This window comes from Motacilla alba, chromosome 4 (assembly GCF_015832195.1).
Source record: "Motacilla alba alba isolate MOTALB_02 chromosome 4, Motacilla_alba_V1.0_pri, whole genome shotgun sequence".
NCBI lineage: Eukaryota > Metazoa > Chordata > Aves > Passeriformes > Motacillidae > Motacilla > Motacilla alba.
Window position 1 is genome coordinate 33,606,754 of NC_052019.1, and position 18,039 is coordinate 33,624,792.

An 18,039-nucleotide genomic window follows, 5' to 3' on the forward strand; every position below is an offset into this window, starting at 1 on the left:
TAGACAGCCAGTCAATTTGCAACTGCCTCTCCTCTGCTCAGCCTTTCTTTTCCATAGAAGTTTTAGAAACGCCACAGTGAGACCTTTCCCTTATCCTTTATCAAATGCCGCTCCTTACAGAGGGTTCAAATGTAAAGAGTGCAGATAAACAAATGAGCACTAATGCAACCTTGCACTGCCTTATCTCAAAGCATCACTTCCTATTTCCAAATCATGAAACCAGGCAACAAAGGCTATCCATTCAATGCAGAAGAGATGTACAGAGATTTAAGCAACAGATGGCAAGCTACATTCCCCAGATCCCTGCAAAAAAGTCAACTTAAAGTGAAAAATCAAACAAAACAACAATACAATTCTATTGAATATTCAAGAGCTGTTTCAGTATATGCAAACATGTTATGATATGACAGAAAATAAAGTGCAAAAATGACACTGATATGTTTGACAACCACAAGTTAAATGCTCAATAACGTAAATCATTTATAATCCCTATTTTAGTTTCCTTTGCACTGAATATTCCATTTAACATCAACATCTGAATTTCAGAGTCAAACTTCTAAAGAAGTTTGGTATATCATAGGAATATAGGTATGTAATTCCCTCATCAGCACCGTGTGTTTTTATCACCTAAGAAAATTCACATATCTACACATTTCAACAATATAAAATGGCAGTCTATCAAATAGACCAATAGAACACATTTTAGATTTTTTTTTAATTAAAAATCACAAAAATTCCAAAATGATATTGCTTTGGATGTGGGACTTATAAGTCTGAGTCCAGAAAACTGGTATGTCAATCCAAATACCTGTTGCCAATAGAAGGCCTTAATTTATAAACCTGAATGCTTCATTAATTCAAAATATCTCAAAACATCCATTTCTTCCCATAACAATAAGGAGATTTATATCTCAGCTTGTAGTAGTGATAAAATCCAATTTAAGAAATATTCAATATTTACTAGTCACAGCGTATCCTTAGACTGTCACTCTGACCATCTCAGAACTATATTTCTCTGTCCCTTGACAATAACTATGAGGCACAGAGCCAAGGGCAGCCATGGGCAATGTTAATGCTGTCTGTTAGAGTTCATATTGTGTATCTCTAGCTGGAAGAGACTATGACTACTTGCTATCTTAGTGACACAGAGAGAAGTTGATAAGAACAAATACAGATATCCCTATAATCCCTTCATGTTACAATTCTATTTCTTGCTTTTCTTGCCTTGCAAATTCATCATTTCATCTCCTACAGTATATACAGAGTTACCATTTCCAAAAGCTATCTCATAATGCCTGTGACTCATGATTTTCCTTCCTCAATCTGAATTTCAGAAAAGGCAGTGGAGGAACATCAGAACAAGCTTTAAGCCTTCACATTGTTCTTTCTTATGTGTGCATAGAAATATTTTTAACTGTTTCTCTGGCAGAATACTAAATTACCCACTTTCCTTGTAGAGTACTGAATTACACAGAAATCCAACAAAATTCTGTTTCCCATGGATTGAGCCTACTTACAGGAAGGTAGTGTTGCAAAAGGATTCAATACTTCAATCAGTTTAGTCTGCACATGAGAAGAAAATCCAGAGTGTGTTCTGTTCTTGTGATCAATTTTCTATCTTTCTGTAGCTACACCTAGGAAATAACCAGTACAGAGTCAGTACAACCAGATTTAGAAAATAACATAAACCAAATGATTAGAAATTAAAAAATGATAATATGTCCAACAATAATTTATGGCAAAGTCCATACACTTATTCATCAATATGGAAATATAGAAGACAGAAGTTTATATTTTGTCTTAATTTAATTCTGTAGTACCCAAGTGATTCTAGAGATCTACAGTCTCAAGACTGCCAAGTAGAATCAAACAGATGTCAGCATTACACCTAAACAGCCATCTGGTAGCCTGAGAGGAGAAACATTATGACCACAGAGGGAACTGGTCCAGCCGTCCAAAACAGCACCACCGCATTTCCATTCGGCACGTAGAACAAATGGAGTATACAGAATATATGAAGTAAACAGTCACGTTTATTTAACAGTAGAGTTAATTCATAGGTTTTTTTCTTTCAGTAGAAACAGAAGAAGCAGCTTCTGTTCCTTCTGATTCTTATTAAGACAGCTGACAGAATTCGAGGCAAAGCAGAAGAGCCAGGAATAAGGCATTAAAGATGGCCTGTTTTGGTATTTCTTAAAGGGGGTGGGGTTCAGATGTATCTTCACATCCAAACCAATATGACAAGGGCTGGCACTTCTCCCTTTGAGTAGCTGAACTCAAAGCTGAACCACCCTTCAAAGAAAAAAAAAAAAATCTACCCCAGGAGATAGCCATTCTTACTCTATCTTTTACATCTAGGCTTTGCTGCAAATTAATCCCTCCTACTTCTTGTCCTACTTAAATCAGTTTATGGTGATCTCCCTTTTCAAAAATTTTATATATTGCAACGCCCATTATTCCTGGTTTTTTTTAGGTTGAGTAAACTTGGTTCAATCTTCTTTCGATGCCTTTAATATTTAATTTAATGACTTATCAATACCTAGGTACATTTTGTTCGTACTTTTAGAAACTTAGACAACTTGAGCCTCCATTTTACTGGATCCTTACACGTTATGCTCCTAAAGATCTGTAGAGATCAAGTAGATCTTGTTTCAGCAGTTTCTATCCTTTGTGCCTTTGCCACAGACTATCAACCCAGTAAACAGAAATGTTTGTCATGCCTCCAATTCATAAAGGGTGATAGAGAAATGGAGTGTTTTCATATTTGTGAAAAGATGTCTGCTAGGCATTTTAGCACATCTTGAGTTCTGCTACTGCTGAAAGGAAGGAAAACACATGTGTAAGAAAGCAAAAAATCTGGAACTGGCTACATATGTAACAGCATGGCATGGTAAATATGCTGTCCCCATATTCTTCCCTGAAGCATTAGAAGAAATTCCCCATCTTCCATTTGTGTTGTTAATTATTCCTACTTAGTGGTCCTGCTTGTTCTCACCAAATCAAATGTCTGTTATTTTCTAGTATTTCTACAAATACTACTGATTTATTATTGGGATTATTTTAAGCAGCATTAGCATCTACTCTATTTTCAAAACTACCAACAATACCATTGAATATTACACACAGGACAGAATTTTACAGAATTACACTCCTCCCCTGCAACCCCAGTCACACTGCGGAAAAGCGTGACTGCAAATAAATATTACATCTTTTTAACCCAAAAAACTTGAATAATACTTTTAGTCTAATCTTATCTAGATCACAGTTCCCCGGCTCCCTTAAAAGAATGCCATGCGTAATTATCAAAACTACAGTTTACTAAATTAAAGTAATATCTCCTAACCCTTAAGGCTTCCTGTAGTTTTGGAAGAGACAAAATAGGACTGACTTTTTCCTGAGAAATCTATACTTTTCAATCTCAGTATCTCTTGCAGATGTGTAAAAAGAAGAGTTTGATAATTTCAGGTCCCTCAGGGAATTCATGTATGACAATTATGCACAATTTTTGGATATTTCTTCAGGTCTTACTTTCAGCCCTTTTCTGAGCTTTTGAAATTTCACCATCCTTAAGTTCTCAAATATGATGATACTCGACATCATGTAAAGATTTGTTTATTCCTTTATGCATATCTTATGGCTTTATAAATCAAATAATCTTTGCACCTAAGACCCAAATAAAATATAGTTCTTTGTATCTAGTTGCGCTTAAACTTGCAGTTACATAATTTGTATTTAGTTTTATAAGAGAAGTTTGTCATTTTTTGTAAGTAATTTTTTATATTTACTAAAATGATTGGATTCTAACATCGCCCATCCGAGATTCCAATACTGACCCCTGAATCGTCCACTGCTTTCTATACAGAATCAACTAGGTTGGAAAAGACACTTCTTACCTCACACAAATAACAGAATGTGAGATAGTTTAATTTTTTAGGTTTTACATAATTTTATGTAGATTTGTCCCACCAGATCCTTTGATCTTAAGTGAAGATTTCTTTTAAAAGTATTTTAGCTGTTTAGCTTGCTCTAATTTTCAAGCACAGAGGGGACTTTCCAAATTTCTGAGTATGTTTAAAAATGAAAATGCAGTCTGGTATGTTTTTAAATACAACTGATTTTCAAAATGTATGTTTGTGTTTTGGGACATCTATATTAGATTGCTGGGTAAAGCCCTTTAAAGAGAGAAGTATATACATCAGAGTACAGAAAGTATTTTAATTACAGGAAAGAACACAGAAGACAAAACCAGATAAACCTAAGACCACTCAAAACAAGTGTCTCATTTGCCCAGGCTCATCTGTGCCAGCTCACAGGAAAGATAATACAGGGAGCTCTCAGATAACCACATGGGTACACGTGTGCATGAAGACCTCCACAACATAGCCTATTCCTCAGCTGATTTTCCTAACAAGCTGAACTTAATAGCGAGTTGTAAGGTGCTCCTTTATGCTGTCACAGAAACGGGTGGAAGGTGCTGTTCCTCCTGAATAAATTAACGAACTACATGTTCACTGCAGCAAATGATTTTACATGCCTTTCTTGCCCATATTTTTCAGCTTCTCTCCTACTCCAGCTGAGTTGCAGCCATCTTCTTCTCAACACTTCATCCTCTCTGATCTATTAGGTTAATCTGCTTTCTTTAATATTAGGATGGAAATTAGGGACTACAACTTTCCACAAGCCATAGTGGGCATCATATACTTTCAGAGGATTATCAACAAAAATACAGTCCACTGTCTAAGGAAAGTCTAAAACAAATGTGCTACTTCCACAAAGCCTTGGGATAGTTGCCCCTTTGGCATACGAAAGTAATGAGAAGTATCAGCTATCCTTGGTGAGAAGACTATGTTAACATCTGTATCTCATTTTAAGTACTAGATTAATTTTTTTTATAAGACTTTCTCGGGCTTCTCAGCTCTGTAATATCCCACCCTTAACATATAAAATGACCGTAAGAAAAGCAGTTCAGCCCTGTAATTCTCCTACTTCCATGATAATAGCATCCCAGATAAGGAATATCTATCAAATGTGTCAGAACATTATCTGTTCATTCCAGTCTCCCTTTTTGCCTTATTTTTCTTATCTTCCAGCAGCACATGCCTTGGCTTCAACTCAACATCACACACAAAGCTCATAGATAAATAAATCAAACAAATAAATCAAACCTAAAAAAAAAAAAAATACCAACACCAAACACACCCTCACACACTATTTTTATAAGACTGGAGTTGTTTAAACTCTATTATTTCCTTTTCCATGACAAAATGCAACCTGCCTAGAAAACTTTACAATCTTCTAAAAGCCTTCCAGTGAGAAAGGGAGGTAGGGCAGTATGGGACAGGGCAGAGCAGGGTGAGGCAGGACAAGGTGTACTGGCTCTGGCTTTGCCAGGAGCAGCTGTGAGCCTTTGGTGGGTGCAGGAGGGTGAGGCCACAGGGAGCAGCTGCACACCAGGGGCAGGGAGGCAGCACCAGCAGGTGGCTGCCCCTGCCCTATTGGACAGCAGGTCTAGAGATAAGCCATATACAAAGAGCAGCGGTATTCCATGCATTTTTTCCACTGGTAAGGCTTCTCCTCAAGCCTCCAGGGTCTCTAAGCTTCTTAAGAGATTCTGCAGACATGAAGCAGCACCTGTAGGAAATGAAAGAGGAGTGGATCACTAACTTAACCCGCTTAGACTTATATAAGTTCATGGCCCTGGTGCACAGCATCCCCAGAGGTGTTCATGGAGCTGGCAGGTGTCTCTGTGAGACTGCCTGTCCTTTTTGAAATGTTTCAGATGACTTGAAGGCAGTTGCTGTCATGCTCCTCTTTATGACAGGCAAAAAACAAGATCCAAGGAACTACAGGCTGGTCAGCCTTAACTGTGTCCCCAGAAAAGTTGTGGACCAGGTGTATTTGTAGAAGCCGTTACTTCTTGCCTGAGCAGATCATACCTGACCAACCTCAGTGCCCTATAAACTATGTTATATGGTTATTATACATTTAAAATAAATGGAAAGCGAAATTCCTTTGCAAATAGATATTGCCATCTGAAATGGACACACACAGGTTATGGATCGCATTGTATAAAAAGCAGATATCAAGTCCGAGAAACTGGGTCATTTAAAATTTGAGAATAGTTGCTACTTATTTTAGCAAAATGCTAAAAAAATATTAAATTTGCATAATTTCTTAGAAATACTTACTTTGATGATTTCTTACAATTTTTAAAATTGTTTTCCATGCAAATAATTAGGGAAACCTTCAGACACATCTATTTGCATACAGATGTATCATTTACAGAGCAACACATTTTCAGAGTTTTGTAAAATCATATTTATTGTTGCTATCCTTTTTTTGCCTTTTAAAATATGAAAGATATTTCATTTTCTAACAGCTTATTTGTACAGTGTATGTTATAGAAAACATGGCATCTCTAGAAAAATTACGTCCAATGACAGGTAAAAATATGAAGCTCGCTTCCAATAAGATCTATGAGAAAATGCTGTGAATCAGTATGAACCTGAAAAAAATTGTCATCTTAAGGTGAAAAGTAAATTGACCTTAATTGCTTGAAAATATCAAATATTCTATTTATGAAAAATCTAATAATTCTTTTACTGCTGCACAGCTAAACTTCCCACTTTCTGAATTCTTCTTATGTTATACGTGGTCTCTGGAAGCCCACGTACCTCACATATGGATACTATACAAATACACAGAAGAGCTTTTAAACAATATGCATGTTGTAAGAGACATAGATATGTATGTTGAGATGATGCCATAAAGAGTTCATGACCTTAGAGCTCTTTTCCAACCTTAATGATTCTATGATTTTATGATGCATAATGTTGTTTGGGAAAAGAGTTAAAGCAATAGCAATTTAATCAATATCTTATTATAAGCATGATATGAGAACTTGTGAACAAGCTTTCTACCCAACACCCACAAAAATATGAACAATCCTTACTTGTAAACTTGTAGAGCTTATTAAAATTAAATGTGTTTCCGTAAATTAAACCTTTAATCAAAAACAGGAGGAAAGTTTCTAGCCATTTCTTTTCCTTGTAGTTTTTTAATAAAATCCAGGTATGACTGAATGAATCCAGAATACTCCATCTACCATGGACAACATATTTCAAGTGCAGTGCTCTGAGCTGGCCTTTAGCTACTGAATCTAAAAGATGTATTAAAAAGAAACAAAGTTTTATTTTTTCAAAGTTAAGTTTTTGATTATTGCAAATTGTAAAGAAAAACATGGTGAAAAGCAATTTAAAATACACTTCAAACTGACAGCACATTCAAATTATGAAGTAAGACTTTGCTTTAACCTGAATTTACAATTTAGACTGCTTTTTATCATGTACAGCAAGAATTTTCAAGGAACTCTGGCAGAAGGAGAAAATATGCCTTAATATATGGGGAAAAAGGAGTACTGGAAATGATGGTAACAAAGACTTGAATTTTCAGGTTCAAATGTCTATAAAAACTGGCTTAAGGTGTAGCATTTCAAGATTTAATATTTATTGTATTATGTCAATTTAATGTAATTTACACTTTCAATATACTTCTTTTATCTGAACTGCACAACCATTTCAATACAGTGATACTGTGTTTCACTAAGTTTTCTTTTCCTCTAAAGGTTTTAGGGTGAATTAATTGTAGCCAAGACACCAAATATAAACATCCTGATCTCACTAGCACTGCAGTTATTTTATCTTTATTACTGAAGACCTTTGCCTACATGCAACAGTACATCATGATTTAGTTCACCAAGACTGACAGGCTACTCTTTACAATTTGACAGTATGTCACTGTAGTAGGTATTTTGACTATTTAATGGCTTTGGAAAGTCTCTTATGGCCTTCACTAACTCATAAAATTAACTTTCATTGTCCTCCTGCATGAGTACTGATGACAAAGTGCAATCTTATCACAAGAAAGAAAATATCTAATAGTTTCTTAAGTAAAATATTCTTCTTCAGTGATTTAGTGTGTAGAGTTTTGCCTTGCATGAATTACATTCAGTGCTTCAGAGAACATAGCAACCTTTCACTATTTCAATGGTCCTCTTTTGGTGTACTGTACAAACCCTCAGAAGTGACATTGTCAAACTGTTATGAATCTACTTGATGCATGTCAAAACCTCACTATTCAGAAGTGGTGACTAGACACCTGAGCAGTAAAAAACCACAGTGAATTTTACTCTGTATCTTCACTACAATGTGTCCATGTCTATCTACTTCAGCAAAGTAGTATTAGCTCTTGGCAAAAAGCATTCATCTAGGCTGAAAGGCTGTCAGCAGCAATATGGTAGATGTCAATTAGAATAAAGTATGTGATGCAAACACATTTGCCAATTACATGCATTAGACCTCATAATGGCTGATGTCACAAATGTAGTTTGGTGATAAATTATCTTAAGGACAGTAATTACATTTTTCCATCAGTTGGATATACCCATTTTGAAGTTACAAAACAAGATCTGCAGAGAAAATCTCCCTTCAGACAACAGAAACAACCAAAATGTCAGGGTGGGTGGTTGCTTGCTGTATGATTTTTTTTCAGGTTAGACTCAGCTTTGGCTTCTAAGTATTCAGAATTATGTTGAAGAGATTGAAGAATAAATAAGTAACCAAAAAAAAAGAGACTACAAAAAAATTTGCATGGATCAGATTGTTTGAATCCGATCCAACTTCCCATCCAATATGGGGAGGACGGCATCTAAGATAAGAAGAGATGAGAACAGTGATGGAGACAGTAGCAGTTGCACATAAAGCTACCTGGCAGAATATCCAGTATTAGTTATTTTTAGATCATTATTTAGCTCAAAATGGCAAATTGAACTCAATGATGCTTATGTGTCCCTTTCAACTTGACATAGTCTACAATTCTGTGATTTAATACTTTCCCCAATGTTCAAATGTTAATACAAACACCTTAGTTTAAATAGAACTCAGAAAAAAATCTATAATCTGTGTCTTCTCAATGATCAGAACTGTACTTTTTTGCCTAAATGTATATATTTTATTTAATTTTTAAAACTAAATATATCATGCAATACAATACCAGACAACTGTAAAAATGTTTCTGTCATGAATACAAGAAGGGTAAAGCTTGCAGTAAGGATAAAAAGTGTGCTGCTCGCTGTTGAAGAAACTTCCCAGTCTCAAGACTCGGTCGCATTCCCAGCACCAGAGACTTCAACTGCTGGGGCCGATCCCCCTCCACAGCGGTGGCTGCAGTGACGCCAGGGGTTCCCACACATCCCATCCCAGAGTTAGAGCAGGTTTGACTGGATCCATCCCAGGTTTGCCATGGCATTGACTCAGGTTTCTTGTTCCATAAAGCCATTTGCTCATGGCGCAGTAGCCCAGGCACAGCCCAAGCTGGGGCCCTCTGAGGAGGGACCCCGAACAAAGGGATGTACTGGTCAAAGGAAGCAAAACTGTAAGAGTTCAAGGGAACTAATTCCTTACTAATCATAGTGGTTATAAATAGGGTCATTTTCATAGGCAGATCTTTAGTCTTTTATTAATCTGAATACCACCCCAAAATCTCAAAAATCATTGCCTTCTATTGGCAGCAGAGTCTTGAAGAAGAATGTATGGAAAGTCAAGCTATGAAAAGCCAGTGTCCAAAAAAGAGACAGAGGAGTCCTGCAACTTCATTGGAATAAAGGGAGAATCCACTGGGGCGCACGCCTGCAGGGTTTCCTTCTCTCCACGTTTTGGAGGGTGCAGCCTCCTTTGATCCTAAACTCCCGGCCGCATGTTGCCCTCCTCCCTTCCCCACTGGCTGAGGCACTGGGATGGTCCAGCTCTCCTGAACCGCCTATCATTTATCTCCCCTTAAACCTGTCGTTTTACCCCAAAATTCAGAAACTCAGGCTTATGTGGATGCACTTGTCCATTTCAGGAACCAAGCCAGCTGGGCTCTGTAACAAACCTGCTGCTTGAAATTAGTAGAGACATTAAGACCCATTTCAAAGATTTTAACATCCATCCCTTCAGCCATGTTGTAAAGACTTTAGCACACACCTTCCCTATCAAGAACTTAAGCTCTACATCTGCTTGCTTTCAGTGGTTCAGCAGAGAAGACATACAGCAGGAGCTTCTCCCCACCCTCTGAATTTGGTTCAGCTATACTTCACAGCTACCTCACCCTGGGTGAAAGCATATCCCAAGGTAAAACTTAGTAGTAAGACTAGAACATGTTTGGTTTAGAAAAGAATAACACTGATTTAATTGTAACTGAGTATGAGAGGTCTGGCAAACCAAAATTCAAACTATGTAAAAATCACCTTTTTTAGAAAAGAGCTATTGTAGGCTTCGCAATAGCATTTTAGTGAGGATGCAGTAATGGCATGCACAGACATATGGTAATTGAGGCATTTGTAGAGATAATGTGCTAAAGTCATGTAGTTTTTCATGAACACTTTGTCATATATGGCAGGAGTGTGACCTTTGCAAGGGGATATAAATATGTATGCACACACACATACACATTTACACACATCTACCCAACAAAACCAGGGTTTAGGGTCTAACAATGACAACGGCTGCCACAAGTGAAATCCAGCAGGAACTAAAATTAGCCGTTGGCAAAAAAAATGGGGTTAATTATTTCACTGATGAACTACATCCATACAAAATGGAAATAACTGTATTCAGAAAATAATGAAAAAAATCCTACTACCATAAAAACAGAGAGCATAAAAAACTGAATTTAGGCCTAAAACTTCTAAATAAGTGGTTAAACAGAAATGATGCAGAAATTACTTGTATTACATAGAAAGTAATAACACTACTGGTATTATATGAGAGAGTGTAAATTGAGCATCTGAATTCCCTATATCATGAAATGGAAAGAGAGTATCTTTAGAAGACACTGAAGTTTAGGATTCTTAAAATAGGTGCCTCAAGTTTGGACACTGTGGCTAGATCTTAATGTACATTTCCATCTGCTGTTCATTTATTGGCATAATCTGATCAAACTATTTAAAAAACAGGAAAAGTCTTCCACCAAAACAAATACAATTTAAGAGCTGAACAACAAATGAGTTCAGAAAAATACTTAGGTAGTTAAAAAATAACTAGAAGTTATTCTAATAAGACTCAAAAAAAAACCAGAGTTAAAAATATTTTATTTATTTTGTGGGTTATAATATGGACTAGATATGTGTTAAGGAAGCAGAGAGACAAACAAGAATAAATTAGAGACCACTGTTCAGAACAAAAATAACTGAAATATTAATTCTGAGAAAACTATTGGGATTCATATATTGCATTTGGAAAAAATCTAAATGAAAGAGCAAATATCACATAGCAGAGCTATAGTACATACAGAAAAAAGCTAAAGCCAATTTTGAAATACTGTCAGGTAATAACCTTTCATAAAAAACCTGAAGTTTCCACAGAGTTTCTGTCTGTATTCATATTCTCCCAAACCATTTTACCCAACCGAGGTCTTGGTCTCTTGTCTCCTCTATCTCCAGCATCCCTTTACTGATCTTTCTGCAATTATTTTTTCAGTCTTTCTGGATCAACACAAGCTTATTACCAAGTAAATAGCAATTTCTACACTTACTTTTAGTTTTAATAAAAGTAACATGCATTATATTGATTGCATACTAATTCAGAATTGTTTTCTCCTAGGTTCTCCTAAATTTTGATTTGTAATTTCATTTCTACATTAAAGACAAAGTTGGGAATTTAGAAGAAAATTTTTTTTAAGAAAGTAGTCTCAGGAAGGCTTGCAAAATGCCTATTCTCAACTTCTTTTTTGGCAGCAATGGTTAGTTTCTAAATCGAACTCATGAAAACATTCTGTCGTGCCTTTGATTTTTAAGAACGAGAACAAAACAAAAGGATAAAATAGGATAAAAGAATAACCTCCTTCTGTAAAAGTCTTAACATATCCCTGCACCTGTTGTAGATCTCAGCCTGGAAAGACAACAGTGATTCCATGTTCAGTTTCCAGTTCCTACCAGATTTATGTTCATACATTTTTAATAGGAGTACAAGGACAAATTTGCTCCTCTTCTTTCCATCTTTAAGAGTGACTGTAAGAACCTAATGAGGGCTATTCCCTTGATGGATTTAAGTCACACAGCTAAAGGGGATTTTACTACACATTGTTCAACTTAGAATGTAATCAAGTCAAGTCAAAGTCAGCTGATGTTTTAGCTTAATTCAAAAATGTGGCATTTTTTGCACGAGAACATTATAACAAGGTAAAACAGTTGAACAGTAGTTCAGCTTTTGGAGAATTAAATCCAGGTATTTTCTTTAAATTAAAAGGGGTAGTAAGATTATAGGGGAAGACAGGAAGCAATTGAGTTAGCAGCCTTCCACCACTTGAATAACATATAAATAGGTAGGTCTAGCTTCCTGAATGTAAAATCTTTTATCTAAACTCTACTTAAAATACAGCATTGATTATTTCAGTCACATTTTATCATTCTCAAAATGAACTTAGGTGAACTGTTTGCCACTGATTTGACTATTCTCCTCCAAAGAATACACCAATAATAATCTAACATATTTTCTTCTAATTCCTACTATATTTCTCCATTGATATAACTTCTTTTTACTGGCATATAAAAGAAAGATTTTATTAAAATACAGCCTATAGACTGCTATGTTAGTATTGACACAGCCTTCTTGATCTCCCTTCCATAAACCGAATCTGAAGAATGAACCAGAGACAGAATGTATCTGACATTCCTGAGTGACAAATAACATTACTCCAAATGCACATACTCCCAAATTTTATCTGCCTTACAAATTTGTCACATAGGTGATTTTGGAGAAACAGACCAGTGGATTAGGTGACTGCTCATTCTAGATACTTATCTTAATATCTCAGGGTATTTAAACACATTTGAAACACAAAACAAATAAAATAGAGCAAAATAATTTACCCCTCCCCCAAAACCCCCACACCAAACACCAAACACCTCAACCACCACAGATGAATTGTGCTGAGAGTTGAAACTGTGACAAGAGAAAAGGTCAGATGATTAAAATCTAAATTAGGAGATGCTATGGAGAGAAGAGGAAAACTAAAGAAAGGCTGGTCAGTGAAACGTGGGTATCACCTGAACATGCTTTGAACAGCCCTGCTAACTTCACAAATAGCAGAAAAAATACCCATGTTTCAGTTTCATGTTTTAGTATTCAAAATAATCAGTTTATGGAGGGTAAATTACATTTTACAGCTGAAGCGATGTATCTGTGCAACACTCCCATCATATGGTATGAGTTCTTACATCACACAGGGCATTTCTAACTCATGGATATTTGACTCTCACTCTGGTTTGTGCATTTTACCTTCCTAGACTGCAGAGTCACATATACCACAGTTCGTAGGTGAAGAAATCCATTTTAGCCACCTTTCTAACTCCTTTACCATTCTTTTTCAGAATGCCATTAAGATATAGTCTGCTGATGGCTATAAAAATGAGAAATCTGAAAATGACTGTATGTGTTATGTCTTGAAGCTATACTAAAAGTCATTAAAATTATCCAATAAAGAATGGAGTTAATCATTAGTTTCAGGTTTGATATATTAGTGGAATGCTCTGTCACCACAAGAATCTTTGTTCTTTTTATAATCTATCCCTATGAAGTTTTTACTTTAGCTGCAAAATTGGTTGTCTCAATGACAGGTACAGTCTTCTTTAAGGACAGGCAGTTTTTGCTCTTAAAATATACTTGCCTAATCAGGATTCTGCAGGGAACATATGAACACTGGGCTATATATAGCCACAAAAAAAAGTTGAGTAAGCATAATCATTCTAAAATTAAAAATATACTTTCAATTAATGTTTAAACAATGAGAAATTCCTTATCTTTGCTTCTTTGCTCAAGATATTACATTCTTGCCTAAAATGTTATAATTTGTTAAGACATATGCTACACGTGTTGTATTTATATGTAAACTTCCCATTAATCTGAGGAAGAATACATGCACATAAATACTGCAAAGAAAAAAAAATTTAAAAATTAATCTATAAATTCCATTCTGAAATAACCAAGAGTTCTCCTGGTATTTTTATTCTTTTCGTTTTCACTGTCTAAGAAGTAGGTGTAACCAGGTTCAATTAATTCTACATTAGAGAATCAACTGGCTTGTATAAAGAAGTCTGCAACAACATGATTGTGTGGAAATATTTAAGCAGAAACTGTTTTCATAAAGTATTTTCTTCTAGAGGGCCAGCTAACTCAGAATGCTATGGAGGTGAAAAAACTTGATGCCAAAAAAATGAACCTTCTTTGCCAGAGGAAAATTAAATAGTCCAATAGACACAAATGTAGCAAACTCTATTTATAAACAAGGATCCCACATGTCCTAGCATTGACATCTTAAAACATTTCATAGATCAACCCACAGAATCTGGATAGTTGTGACTATTTCCAAACAGTTCTATGTGTAGGTAATCTACATAAAAAGCAACACTGAACACTTAGTAGCATGTTATTTTGCCAACAGTTATCTCAAAACAGGTTCATCATTCAAAAAACAATAATTCTCTTTAAATAGGGTTGTTATTTACTCTCTAAGGTTATTTACTTGAAAATCTAAATTGATTTCATCATAGCATATGAATGACAAGCATGTTCTTTGCAGTACCCATGGAGTACTTCTTTAAAAAAGGAAATTCTTCCTCTTTTGTCTTTTTTGATGGGGTATTGGTTTCCTTAAAAATTATTCAAAATGTTTGATATACAGCTTTACACCTCATAAGGGTCAGAGAGGCCAACATGCTGTATTCTAAAATTTCCCCAAAACTGATCATGTTAGTTCAGCATATTTTGTGACAAAATCATAGACAATGATACAATCAATTGAACACTAATGGAGAAAAAGTTTAGATTACTAACACACTTCAAAGACATTTAAATTAACTGACTAGAAAGCTGAGAAACAATATAGATTTTTTGTTAATTTTCCTGTGTTTGAGCATTATTAAAAAAGCAACGAGCATATTAGAATGCATGCAGAATAACTTGAAAAATTACTCAGGAAATGTCATCATGGCATACTCAGAGATTCATGGATACAATCCTCTCTGGAACTGGCTACACAATATCGATCACCTCTTCTAAAATACCTCAGCGTTTGCAACAGTCCAGAGAGGAGAAATTAGGAGTGCAGTTTTTCAATCTGTAGAACTTGGCAGGTAGTCCTGAGGCAAAGAATATTCAACAACAGAATTCAACATGAGTGTGGATAATAAAAAAAAATCAGTCTCAAAATTTTGAAAGAGACAAACATTAAACTCTGATAACCACTTTTGACATAAAAAATAGATTTGTGGCAAATTTATGGAAAAAAAAAAAGTGGCAACCCTGGAAATATGTGCAGACTGAGGAATGAGATACTGGAAAGCAGTGCCACAGAAAGCGACCTGGGAGTCCTGGTTGACAGGAAGTTGAACCTGAGTCAGCAGTGCCCTGGCAGCCAGAGGTTCACCTGTGTCCTGGAGTGCATCAGGCACAGCATCACCAGCCAAGCAAGGGAGGGGATTGTCCTGCTCTGCTCTGCACTGGGGCGGCCTCACCTTGAGTGCTGCAGGCAGTTTTGAGTGCCACAGTATAAAGAAGATATTAAGCTACTAGAGAGTGTCCAAAGGAGGGCAACAAGGATAGTGAAGGCTCTTGAGGGAAAGCTGCATGAGGAGCGGCTGAGGTCACTTGATCTCTTCAACCTGGAGGAGACTGAAGTGAGACCTCACTGGAGTCTACACATGCATGGTTACATCACCAAGCCTGAGAGAATTCCAGATGTGTTTGTCAACACTCTTGGGCACAGGATGTTATTGTTGGGGCTGTTGTGTGCAGGGCCAGGATTTTGACTTTACAATCCCTTCCAACTCAGCTTATTATTTGATTCTGTGAAAATACTGGCAATACTATTTTTCACAGTCTAGTTTTGGTCTATTTGCTCTATGATTTCAACAGTCATTTCTTCACAGTGACGGATCTTCTACTTTAAGTAGGAGTTAAATCACAGAACCATTTTGGCTGGAAAAGACTCCTCAGATCAAGTCCAACTGTTAAGCTAGTGCTTAACCAGGTCCATTGCTAAGCCATGTTCTTAAGTGTCATGTCTACCCATCTTTTAAATACCTTCAGGGATGGTGACTCAACCACTTTCCTGGGCAGCCTATTCCATGTTTGGTCACCCTTTCAGCAATGAAAGTTTTCCTAATATCCAATCTCAACCTACCATGGTGGGAGCTAGGGGTAAAATGCTGTATGGGAAAAGAGATTTTGAAGTGAAGAAACATAACTGAAATAAATACTGAGGGCATAAAGGATATTTTTTTTTAAATGTAACACCTCTTGATTCTAGATCTTAATCCCTTAATTTTTAGAGCCACCAGTACAGCAGGGCATATAACACAAACCTCTGCCCATGACTAGTAACCACACAGTCCGCTATGACAAGGCCAGTAACAGTACCCATGCATAAATACCAAAAGGCGATATGCAAGAGCTATAGAGAAGTTATTACAACTGAATCTTACTTCAAACAATGTAAACAGATTGCTCAACTACTCTTCAAAAATATTCTCCCTCTGTATTGGCTGCAATTAAAGAGAAATCAGTGAGACAGAAATAAAGATTCCAATAACCTGAATGAAGAACCCCCACAGAGTGAGAGAGTTTATTTTTTCAGTCTGTAATACTACAAGGAAAAGCACTGGAGGAAATATAAAATATATTAAAATATATTTGTTTGAAAACTGCTTTAAGGTTTTTTAAGCATTTTTTTGTACCAAGGCAAATAGCATTACAATAAACTATTTTCTTTAGCAGTACAGCACCTTGAATTCTCCTCTTCCTTGTGACAGCAACACATTGTTCACATCAGTTTCTGCAAAACAGATGTATTCTAAATATTGGAGCAGAAAACCGCTACTTCAAACACCCTAATTGTAAGTGAAAATCCAATAGACTGTTGGAAGGAACTGTGGAAAAAACTCCATAGACCAGCTACTCCACATGAAAAGTAAAGTCTAAGTATTCTTGTCAGTATAGAGCAGGAGTATGAAAATTTTTACAGTAAATTAATCCACATACAGAAAACCATATAACCATGCATGATAATTGCCTGATACAATTTTCAGTATGAAATTACTTTACTTAAAATGAAATTAAGCTTTGATGAAATTATATTCTTCTTTCATTGTACTTTCAAAGTCAGTCATTCAAAAATAAATTTTTATTTAACATTTATTTTAAAAATGCTTAAAAATATTTAGCAGCAATGTGAGGCATGTTTCACATATCTTATTTTTTCCTCATCTACATACAATAATTTCCTATTTATGGTTGTACATATCAGCTAAGGTAAACTACCTGAACATAATGGTATGTGCTAGTGGCTCATTTCTTAGCAACAAGCAACAAACAGCAAACAAGCAACAAGCAACAAACTAAAAAGTATGTAATTTGCTCCATATTAAAAAAAAAATTGTTTGAAGAGAGTACACATACGTGCATTTTATTAGAGAACTTCACTTACATAAATATAAACATTTTAAAAAACATTGAATTAATAGTGACAAATTACTTTTAAAGAACGACTACAATTTCAAATCTCAGATTCTAAACCACATAAAATTATTAGTTACAGTCATAAGTGGCTACAGAGATACTGTTGCCTGACACATTTTTCTAGTGATTTTTAAGTGCTGAATGACATCTGTGGGAATCCTATTTCTATGCTGAAAAACAAAAGACCCACACATAGTAAAAATTACAACTCTGTGTAATGAGGCTTAACATTGTATGGCAATTATAATATTTAAAATTACAACATTAGGAAAATTTACTGCAATTTTTCAAAAGCCATTTAATGACTTCTTCTTCCACATTTTTGGAGTATTTAATTTTACTCCAGCATATTTATTTCTCTCTGACTGAATTATAAAAAAATGGAAATCTAACTATTAAACATTCAAACATTACCCTGTGATAATAATAATATTATTTTCACTAATCTAAATAATAAATTAACAGGTCATGTATACTTGTGTTTCCT

General features: G+C 35.5%; 1 protein-coding gene across 26 annotated transcripts in view; it reads right to left on the minus strand.

The window, feature by feature from the left end:
• TENM3 (teneurin transmembrane protein 3) overlaps positions 1 to 18,039 on the minus strand; it is a 1,291,416-nt gene that overhangs the window by 1,239,148 nt on the left and 34,229 nt on the right. For 25 of the 26 annotated variants that reach the window (XM_038135903.1, XM_038135907.1, XM_038135906.1 and 22 more), the window contains exon 2: positions 1,518 to 1,634. The exons of the other annotated variant lie outside the window; for it this stretch is intronic. The gene's annotated coding sequence lies outside the window, so the exon portion shown is untranslated. The remainder of the gene's footprint in view (positions 1 to 1,517; positions 1,635 to 18,039) is intronic. 26 annotated transcript variants of the gene reach the window in all.